Below are 11,826 nucleotides of genomic sequence, written 5' to 3' on the forward strand. Positions count from 1 at the left end.
TTCCTGTTTTACGATACAACCTACGGACCGTAAAAATTTTACAGACCGTAACTTGTATCGTAAAATAGTTGCTTCAGTTCCCAAACTTTCTGTCCCAAATCTACGATAGGTTTTACGGACCGTAGAAATCCACCGTAGAATAAACTGTGAACACATATGTATCTCTGTCACCAATCTACGGTCTCTTTTACGGACTGTATGTCTTTTACGGTTCGTACAAAAAAAATAACAAGATTTTTTTTTTTTGTTTTTGTTTTTGTTTTTGTTTTTTTTTTTTTTTTTGTAAATTATCATCCTTGTTTACACCTTCGTTATTGGAGATACTAATATGTAGTCCACAAGTATGGCTCCAAAGAACACTGTTAGAAGGGGTCGTACCCAGGCCACCGGATAGGGCCGAGGGCGAGGTTAGACCCAAATCAGGACCAGGCTCCGTGATCATGTGAGTGATGAAGACCAGGCTCCTATCGCAAGAATTAAGAGGCCACGTAGAGCAGCCCAAACTCTGAAAAACTCCTAGTCTGATAAGGGGTCCTCATCAAAGGTGATGGAGAGCAATCATCAAGCTCTCTTGATCTGCCTACTCAGGAGGAGGCAACTAATGTGCCGGAGGGGTCTGATGCTGAAGAGGTGGCACGCCTAAATGAGAACAGAATGAAGGAGAGGTCTAAACATGCTATTTGGTTGTCGGTCCAAGGTTCAAAATAAATATATGATAAAGGGCTGGAGCCAAATGAAGGAGGACAAGGTTTCCGCCGGAACATCTATGAGGAAAGGGATCAGTTTCGAGGGGTTGGAACATTTCCCCAACGTACAAGTTGTCATTGATCATCATGGATGGGGCTTCCTTAGCCAACCTCCCGACACATATATATCCTCTATTGTGAGAGAGTTTTATGCCAACTATGCTGCTGAGATAAACAATAGGTACAGGCCAGCCCAACAAGCAAAGACAATCATAAGCCTCTAGAAGGTAACTATTAGGGGAGTGAGGATTGATTTCTCCAGCAAGGCGACCAACTGATTCTACTTCAGGGACAACTATGAGCCGCCAACAAACACTGATGAGTTAGACTACAGAATGGCAGGGAACAAAACTGATATGTTGAAATAACTACCATGGGTAGCTTCGGTGATTGCGAGAGACAACCCAGCCTGGCGTACAAACTCTAGTGTGCAGATTAAAAAGAAAGATCTCTCAGTGGAATTCAAATTTTGAAGGAGTGTCCTACTAAAAAGAATACACCCAAATCAGACAGATAATCAGCTTACTATAAGCCATGCAATTCTAGTGGCTTCCATCATTGTTATAGCCCGTATATTGTACGTTTGGAAATTCCAAAGTCGTCGTGGAAAGTTAAGGGCGAGACCATTTTTAGAAATTTTCTTAATGAACGAGTCGTTATAAATATTATTTATGACTATTATTAGTACGGAAATATTGAGAAAAGTCGAGGGGCAAAATGGGAATTTCACCCAAGTTTCATGAAAATTCCAAAGAGGCCATATTGGCCATGTGACAAAAAGGGAAAGGAGGGAAGCTAAATAAAGAGAGAAAAGATGACAAAAACCATAAGTCATCCTTTTAAAGAAAAAAAAATTTCAAGAGAATTCTAGAGAGGGGCATGTGCCCCTCACATGTTTGTAATTATATATATATATATGAGAGCTTACATGGTAAGATATATTATTCATCATTCAAGAACCAAGAGAGAGAGAGAAAGAAAAAAAAAACAAAAACAAGAAGGAGAAACGGCTAAGGAGGGGCTGGCCGAACCAGCCCCCTCAAGTTGATCATGGGAATTTCTTTCTTCATGCTTCCATACTAATTAGAAGGTCCTCGTCGACATGGAATGGTTGATGGAACAAGAAAACCATTTGTTGTTATGATTCTTCAAGCTAGCCGTGGAAGAGAGTTGAAGGAAAGGTAAGGCTCAAACTTGTTTTTCATATGTTATAGATGAGTTGTGTATGTTGTAAAGTATGGGAATGAATACAAATCATGAAAATATGGATGATTGAAATTGAGCCATGAATGTGATGTTGGCCGTGTATTATGCATAATGTGTAGAAAGGATGAACTAAGTGTATTTAGTATGATTATGTGTTGTGTAATGTGTTGTAATGTGTAGAAAAGAATGGAAATCCATGAAAACCTATGGATTGTGTATGTGGCCGTGTGGCATGGAGAATTGGAATGGAGATGAATTCATTTTATTTAGTGTGTTAGTTGTGTTGTTGTGGCCTTTGTGGTGTAAATGGAAGGTTTATGGTTGAAGTTGGCATGAAAATCCATTGTTAAGTTGTTGAAGGAAACTATATGATTTTATTCTAATTTTATGTAAACACGGAAATGAAGTTATTAAGGTGCATATTATGGCGATTGTTGATGGAATTGGAAGATGGAAACATGCTATGAATATGTGTGTTAAAGATTAAACGTTTTGGATGCAATATGATTTTGATGGAAAGTTTGTATATTTTGCATATCTTGTGAATATCTAGTAGAAATGATATGGAACGTTTCCGGATTGTATTTGAATGATTTTGGATCAATAAATAAATATGAGAACGTTGACATGAAGTTGGGAGCTTGAAATTGGAATGGGGATTATTGCATAAGGTAGAAAAGAAGAACATTATGTTAAAATGTATTGTGTTGTGATTCTTGATGTTATTGGAATTGCTTTGGGTATTGTGTTGATGAATTTGGGCGAGCCATATTCTCGGGATGGTGCATTTACGGGGGAGGTGCTGCCGAAATTTCGGTAGACAAGAACTAATTCAAGATTGGAATTTCAAGCCTCATGAATAGTAAGCGGTAAATATGACCAAAGTGCAGATTTTGGCGAACTTGGGGCCGGAATTTGGAGTAGCGTAAGCGGCGAGAAAAGGTATGTAAGGCTTTCCCCTTCCTTCTCGGCATGTCTTAGACGTCATAGGCTTGAACGTGTGCCTCGGGGGCCACTCTAATTCTAGAAATTCGAGTTTGAATTTGGTTACTATTCGCTCGAAGTAGTATTGAATTAAATGAGTTATGCTTTATTGTAAATAAATGTTCAAATGTTCGTAACTCTTGAAAATGGAACCGGAATGACTTGAAATCTTCGAGGTTAATGTAATGAGACATAATGACCACATTTTTAGGTTCGTTACCGATTTGATCCGAGGTGGGCCCACAACTTGACCCGAGACTTATGTATATTGCTTTATTTGTCTTATTTCGTACGATTCTTAATAGAAACTTTTGACTAATGTTACGAGTTTGTTATAAATATTCGGTAACTCGGATATGAGCATTACGGTTCGACTATCGGATATAAACGCTCCGATACGAATGATTTGATATGAATATTTTGATATAAAGCGCGCGATGTAAATATTCGAAATAGAAAATCCGATATGAGTATGCAAACATAAGAGTGATATATAAGCTTTGGGTATAAGTAAGTTGATATAAATATTCTCTGTAAGTCTTAATGTTCTCCATACACGACCCGGATCGCTTGGAAAGTCCGAAGAGGTCTCGTCGTTAGCTTGCTTATAACTCTCGATGCTAACTCGGCGAACCCGAGAAAATTCGAATCTTCGGATGTTAATAAGCGTATGTATTCATCGAGTCCGATTTCATATGCATATGTTTGCACTACTACGCTCGTGCGCGACTCAATGTATCTTTCACTGAGTCCCGGGCCAGGGCATGTTATGATCTCGTGTGTACGTCACGATACGATTCTGATTCACTGAGTCCCGGGCCAGGACATGTTATCGTGCTCTTCTCTGCATTATTCACCGAGTCCCTCGTACTTGCGGGCCGGGACACGTTATTTGCGTATGTTTATGATGATACGGGGATGGTGGCCGGACGGCATTTGATATTATCCACCGAGACCCGCGATGAGGGGCGGGACACGTTATGTATATTTGGCACGGGATTACGATACGATGACTCGTTCACACGAGTCCCTTAATTAAGGGGCGGGCACGTTATTTGCATATATGACAGTTGTCTCCGATTTCGCTATACATGATCTTATTCACCGAGTCCCTATCGGAGGGCGGGACACGTCATACACATATGAGATTCATGATTATGACATGCATTCTCGTATTCTCGTCCGACATATGTCAACTTCGAGCCTTCTATACGTTCGTACATCGTCCGATGTATGCCGCATACGTACGATTTGTATATTCGTATTTCGTCCGTTATATGATATCATCGAGCACTCCACACGCTCCGTACTGGGCCGTCCGATATATACGACATCATCCGAACATTTCGTACGTTTGATATTCCGTCCGATATATGATCGCATCCGAATGTTACGTACGTTCGTGCTCGTCGACATGTGACATCACCGTGCGCTCCGTATTTTATGCACCTCTTCGGACATACGGTCCGTGAATGCAAAGTAAGCATTTTAAGTACTTTGGTTGGCCATTTGTTTCTTCCGTACACTTTTGGCTTATGAAACGGTATGTATGAGTTGTGTACGAAAGGTATGTGTACGTGTACTCGGGGTTATATGTATTTACTTGATAGTTCCGTCGTTTCGATTATAGTTTTGTTTATTTGTATTGCATGCTTTACGTACTCGGTACATTTTTACGACCCCCCTTTTTCGGGGGTCGCGTTTCATGCCGCGTAGGTACTCCCGGATAGTGGTTATTATGGAAGATGTTCCGGCGGAGATGGCAAGCTCTATTTTCCCGTAGTCGCCGAGTCGAGTTTGTCCGTTATGATTTACGGATCCGTGTTAGAGACTTTGCGTGCACGGCGTCGTGGGTGTTGGTTGTCCGTCCGTGGTGGCTCCATCGGTAGATACGTCATATGTGATTGGTTTTGTTTAACTACGAAATTTATGTAATTTGAAAGCAACGAAAAAATTATTTCGAAAGTTATATTTTGCATTTTATCTTTATTTGAAAAAAAAAAATTGTGTGCGTAGTAAGAGTCTGTGGGTTCGCTCGGCTCCGGACGTGGGGTCGGGTGCCCATCACGTCCCTTGGAAATTGGGGCGTGACAATCATGTCCCGATATGCAGTTGATATAGGGAATTTGATAACAGATGAGGTTCGTATGCGGGCAACCTAACTTGGGATTTCTTTGGTTTTCCCATGCTTGATTATGACCCTCTGTTTGAAGGCTGAGATCTAGAAATTTCCCTACTGGGATCACAAATATGAGGCAAAGCATGTCTACAGCTTGATAAAGAGCCAAGATAGAGATATTAAGGCCAGGCTAGCGGCAGCCCGAGGTGGTGTGGCAGCACCAAAATTTGTGCAATATGAGTCCGTCCAAAATAAGGAAGAGGGCACCACATTAGAGGATACCCAAGAGCGTCTTGAGACCGCTACTATGACAGCACTAGCTCTCACAGCGGTTCTCGAGTCATCTTCGGGTCCTACCTCTTCGGTAGCCCCTGACATTACCATTGAGCCAGTCTCCACGACTGCCTCACCTGCTACCAGAGTCAACTTCACTTCTACAGCACTTCCTGGAGGTGTAATGATTCCATTTAACAGGCAAAACTTCCATGACTCTTATGTAAAGGCAGACAGAGCCGATCGACAGATCACTAGCCTATTAGAGGAGTTGGAAGGGGTTATAGCACGGGTAGTCTGGAAGGAGATAGAGCTACTACAAGAGTCCCTCACCCATTCACCTTTGTCAAATTCACTCCAGAATTGATGGCATTGAGAGGAGACTCCTTAAGTTGGAAAAGGTGTCGTCAGCAGTTAAGATGAAAACAGTGAAAAAGGATTTTACACAGTTGAAGGACGATGTCCTTGCACTGCAAGTGAAGGAGAGGGAATGTTTGCAGATCCCCCTCAACCAGTAATGCCGATTGATTGTGCCTCCTTCGTGCCTGTGGTGAGACTTTTAAGAGAGGATCCCTCAGCCTAAGATAGAGGCAAGAGGCCGAGATCTGGGGAAGAGGATGAGGGGCTAGATCCAATTGAGCTAGAAGAGCACCAGCTAAAGAAAGCCATACGGCTATCTAGGGTTGACTTCCACTACACGGGGGCATCGAGCAGTTTAGATCCTCCTGTTGAGCAGACGGTACCTAGCATGGTGGTACCTGAGAAGGTCAGGACGACTTTCCCAGTAGCGGACCGACTTCCGCAGAGTCAGTCTGGGACTCCCAGTAGCACTATTGATCCAGCACCTATTGATACTGATGCGGTGGGGGCACAGTAGGAGGAGCATCGTGCCTAGTGCGCCTCAGGTAGTCCTAACCCTTGTCATTTCTATGCCTACATTGATGCGCTAAGGGCAGTGCATGATTATTTAGTTGGGGGTGGGACTATTTGATATTGTTGTAGTGTAAATATGTGTTTAGGAACCCCCTCGGCTTTTCTTTGCCATAGTTTTTTCTTGAGGGGTTTTTATTTTGTTGATACTGGCATGTTTAGGTTGTTTCTTAGGTTGAGTAGAGTAGTTTTGACTTATTTGGTATTGTTTTGTAATTGTGGCATGTTGTTCGTGGTTTGTTGGAAATTTTGAACCCTTCGAAAATTTGATGCATACTTAGAACTAGCTATTGGTTGACATAACTTGAATCTTTGTATGACATTATTATATTATTGGGGTATTGTGTGCAATGAATGAGTACCTAGGAGGTTACAACTGTATATGATCATCCTTATGCCAATGTATGTGTGGGCTGTTAGTTCTGTTCTATTTATGCATGCGTAATCTAGAACTTGCCCGGTTAGTCATATTTGAATCTGATAGTTGGTTTGGTTGTGAGATGATCTTAGGCTTTCTTTAAATAAATAGTCACTTTGCCTATATAAGCCTGACCATGTGATTGTAAATACCCCTAGTTTCCCTTTTTGAGCCTTATGACCTTTTTCTTGGCTAGCCAATAATGAAACCTTACCCTTTGTGAAATCAATCCCTCTTCGCACCCATTCCCTCCTTGAAGCTACTAGATAGATGAGGCAAAATGCCTAAGTTGAGGGTGAAATAAATGTGAAGTAGATGTTAAAAACAAAAGTTGGGAATGGTGGAGTTTGCTAGTTGGGATTCGATGTGGTGGTTGCATATATGAAACAAAAAAACAGAAGAAAAAGAAAAAAAAAAAGAGAAAAAATTAGAAAAGTGTAACACAAAAAGAATTGTAAGTTGATTAGGAATTAAACCACATCGAAGTCGAAAACTTGAAAGAAACAAAAGGGGTTGAATAACAGGTGAATTAAGATTAGGAGATGTTGTAGTGTTCAAGGAGGGTTAGTCACTAATATACAAAAAGTATCGTACCTGTTACACCCCGCACTTTCAGAGCTTGAGCATGCCACGTACATCATTGAAGTAATGGAGTATCGGAGACGTCCAATGATGTTTTGGAAGGTACAAGTCATGGGAAGTAAGTATCAATGAAGTAAAGGATGAATTACGATCTCGTAAGTCGTAATCGGGAAAGACTATTTTGAAACACAAGAAAATGACCATTATCAAGTATAATAAATGATAAATATCATGTAGGGGGAGTTTTGAAAGATTCCATGACCAAACAAATCAAAGAAAATAAGTTTGTCAAAATTTGGAACAAGTTGGCGTTAATTAAGGACAGAATTTTGGGTCAAATTTGGAGGGGTATATCTCTAGGTATATGGGGATTTTTAAGGTGTTTCAAAGGCTTAAAATGAAGTTCGTCGAGTCTAGTTTCCAACGCAATAAACCGCTCATCGATACAACGTCGGAGTAGAGAATTATGAACGTTACAAATTCAGCTAACGAAAGGTAAACAGCGCTACTACGATTGCTACCGGTGATGCCGACTTTGGCACCCTATATAAGGGGCAAAACCCCATTTTTTCTTCACAAAAATTTCCCAAATGCTCTAGAAAATTCAGTCACATATGAGAGCATATATAAAACATAAAAGCGAGGATTTTGAGAGATTTCAAGTTACGGAGTATTAATCGAGGTCCGGACAACATGTAGTCACGATTATAGTTTTGTCTTGCGTTGGAATTGGCTTGGATTCAAAGTAAATATTGAATATATTGCTGCTCCAGAAAGAATAAGGTATGAATCTCTCCTTATTAACATTAATTTCATTTTATTTACGGAGATAAAGTTATTACATAGTCGTATAATAAGTTGGATAGTTGAAAAACTTGGAAAATATCGTGTGAGATGTTTTATGGAGCCTATTGGTGTTGATAATGTTGTTGTGATGTTGGTATTGTTGTTGTTGTTGTTGGTTATTGGATTGTGATTTCGGGCTAGGCATATAAACAAGGGGAGATGCCCGAATTTCGACAGATTCTAAATGGATTTAAATTAAGGGTTTAAGACGAGCGTATGACGATGAGCCTAACAATAGTATGAATGGTTGCATATGTATATTACGAGGCTACGAATGATCTTAAGTGAATTGCAAGACAGGAAGTAAGTTGGAAGTCGAGAAGTTATCTTCCAGGTATGTTAAGGCTAGTCCCTTTCTTCTAAAGGCATGATTTCTTTCTTATGAATCCAATAGGTGTTTTCCAAATGTCCTATGATCCTCATGTGAATCCATAAATGTTTTCCAAGAATATTCTTATTCTCAAAAGCTAGAGATTCATGATTCATGGAGTTCTTATGATGCTAAAGATAAACGTGTTTTATGATGACGATGGTCCTATTTCTAGAAACTCCTATGTTATAATTCCCTACACATGTTTCATAACCTCCTTACTTCCAAAAGTTAGAGTTCATGAATCAAAGGTATGACTTCTTTCTTGATAATCCATAAATGTTTTCCAAAATATCCCTATTTTTCAAGTCAAAGATTTATGATTCTGTAAGCTTTTATGACAACAACAACGGGCATGTTTTTACAATGTTAATGACGATGCTAAAGATGAGAATGTTTCTATGATGATTGCGACGATGATGATGATTTCATATTTAAAAGTCCCAAGCTTATGATTTCAATGTAAATATGAGAATGTTGAGTTATTTTCGTGATTTTCTCGATTTTTATTCATTGTTGTTGATCTCGCCTTATAATGATTGTTCCTTCAAGGTGAGATAGAACGATGATGATTATTCCATAATATAATCGGAGGTTACCGACCTTACATTACTCCGATGTATTTATAGCTCTTATCTGGCTCTCATGCATGCTTTATATATATGTATGTATTTTCTCACACCGCGTCGCGCTATAGTCGGCCGGGCATGGCACGTAGATGTGCACACCACTGCAGTGGGCATGTTATGATATTGCCCCGGACGCGGGAGGCCCGGACGCGGGAGGCCCGGACGCGGGAGGCCCGGGCGCGGGCTAATGATGATAACATTGAGCCTCAATGGCCGGGCATGATACTATATATATGACACCGAGCCTTAATGGCCGGGCATGATACTATATGTATGACACCGAGCCTTAATGGCGGCGTACGGCACTATGCATATGTATAAAATGTTTTTTTTAAGGCTAAGCATGCATGACATCCGCCTTATGAGGCATCCAGATGTACAGGTTATCTCTCATATTCCATGTTACCTTTCATATCTATATTATGTTGTTATTCATGCCTTACATGCTCAGTACATTATTCGTACTGACATCCCTTCGGAGGAGGGTTGCGCTCATGCCCACAGTAGGCGAGGAGACGGATCGACCGTCGGAGTCTTCTATCACGCGGATTCTCGGGAGCACTTCACTTTCTTGAGTACCATAGTCTATTTGGTATTGTCCTTATGATCATTTGTATTCCATGTAGAGGCTCGTATACGTGTGTGTACAGTTAGATGTTTTGTAGCTCCACCGGTTCATATTATGGTATAATATATTGGTGGCCTTGTTGGCTTTATTTTGAGCTCTTGATACTTTACTGTTAGCCTTGCCGACTTTATGATATACGCTGTGTTGTGGCGACCTTGTCGGTCCGCATATGTACATATGTGCTGAATGATTGGATATTCTTATGTTGGGCCTTTTCTGCGTGCGCAGTGTTTTTTGAGTTATGGTTTATAATTTTTAAAGTAACGGATAAGTCAGGTGGTTCCCGGCCTACGGGTCGGAGCCCGTCATACTCCTGGTAGGGGTGTGGCAGTACCCATCCCTAAGCCTACATTACAAGCTAGAAACAAGTCCTAATGTCATCACAACTGAACAAACCTAGGATGAAAGCGTATAAAATAAGGGCAAGCTTATGGTATTTGCATGTACAGATACGAACTTCTTTGTGAGTGTGAGTGTTTTTCTCTTCTCTTTCGTCGTCGTCCCATTATTGTTGTATATATTTGTGTTGGGACGTTCTTTGGTCTATGTGAGGGCACAAAGATGAGAATTGATCAAAATGAAGTGACCGCCTAAAGTAGTGTTTGTGTGCATCATAATATGTCCAATAATGTAATGTCATGCAGTGAAGCATCATTGTTAGTCATAGCATTCTTGAGTGTGCATAATTGGTTGAAAATAGAAAAATGAGGTGGTCCTTGGAAGAAAAACGTGCATGCCAGTAGTCAGAGTCAAAACCAATGTAGACATTATTACTCTATGATATCTAAGTGGTAGATTGAGTCAGTGTGTTGTGTGACTTGCTTGAGGACAAGCAAAGACTTTAAGTTGGGGGTGTTGATGTGCCGTGAAATTATGGTACATTCGATGATTTTTGGCTATAAGTTTTACTTGTTTTTGAGCAAGTCTTGGTATTTTTGATGTGTTTGTGATATGTTGCAGGTATTTAACGTATTTTGGGAGCAAGTCGTGGAAAATGGGTTAAAAAGAGGTTCAAAGAAAAAAAAACTGAAGCCTGACTTGTACGGAGAAACATACGGACCGTACAATATTTACTGTCCGTCAATACTACCATATATGCATAACAGAAAGGCCTCAGACCTAAAGGAGGAAGTCAAGGTATAAGTAAAAACCGTACATTATTTACAGTCAGTAAATCCCACCGTAGATTGGTTCCAACGAAGTCTCAAAGGGAAGAAGATTTTACGGACTAGTTGCACGGACCGTATAATATTTATTGTTCGTAAAATTGGAAAGTATATCAGGCGACTGAAGAAGATTATACAGAGACCATTAACCTATTCTACGGACCGTATAATATTTACGGTCCGTACATTGGTCCGTCGGGGGCAATTTTGTCAAATGTATTTTTCATGATTTAGACTCTTATAAATACCTAATGTAGGTTTCTTGTAGGCTACAATTCACCAGATTTCATTTTTATTTCCTTAGTACTAAATACTCATAGTTTTTGAAGCCTTTTGGATTACAAACACTTGCAATTAATTTCTCTTCAATTCCAAGCAATCATTCGTAAGCATTATGATCTCAATTACTTCTTCTTCTTCTTCTTCTTCTTCTTCTTCTTCTTCTTCTTCTTCTTCTTCTTCTTCTTCTTCTTCTTCTTCCTCTTCTTCCTCTTCCTCGTCTTCTTCCTCTTCTTCCTCTTCCTCTTCCTCTTCCTCTTCTTCTTCTTCGTCTTCTTCTTCCTCTTCGTCTTCTTCTTCCTCTTCTTCTTCTTCTTCTTCTTCTTCTTCCTCTTCCTCTTCCTCCTCTTCCTCTTCCTCTTCTTCCTCTTCCTCTTCCTCTTCTTCCTCTTCGTCTTCTTCTTCCTCTTCTTCCTCTTCGTCTTCTTCTTCTTCTTCTTCTTCTTCTTCTTCTTCTTCCTCTTCTTCCTCTTCGTCTTCTTCCTCTTCTTCTTCTTCCTCTTCTTCTTCTTCTTCTTCTTCTTCCTCTTCTTCTTCGTCTTCCTCTTCCTCTTCGTCTTCGTCTTCCTCTTCCTCTTCTTCTTCTTCTTCCTCTTCTTCTTCTTCTTCTTCCTCTTCTTATTCTTCCTCTTCCTCTTCTTCCTCTTCCT

This window comes from Lycium ferocissimum, chromosome 2 (assembly GCF_029784015.1).
Source record: "Lycium ferocissimum isolate CSIRO_LF1 chromosome 2, AGI_CSIRO_Lferr_CH_V1, whole genome shotgun sequence".
NCBI classification, from domain to species: domain Eukaryota; kingdom Viridiplantae; phylum Streptophyta; class Magnoliopsida; order Solanales; family Solanaceae; genus Lycium; species Lycium ferocissimum.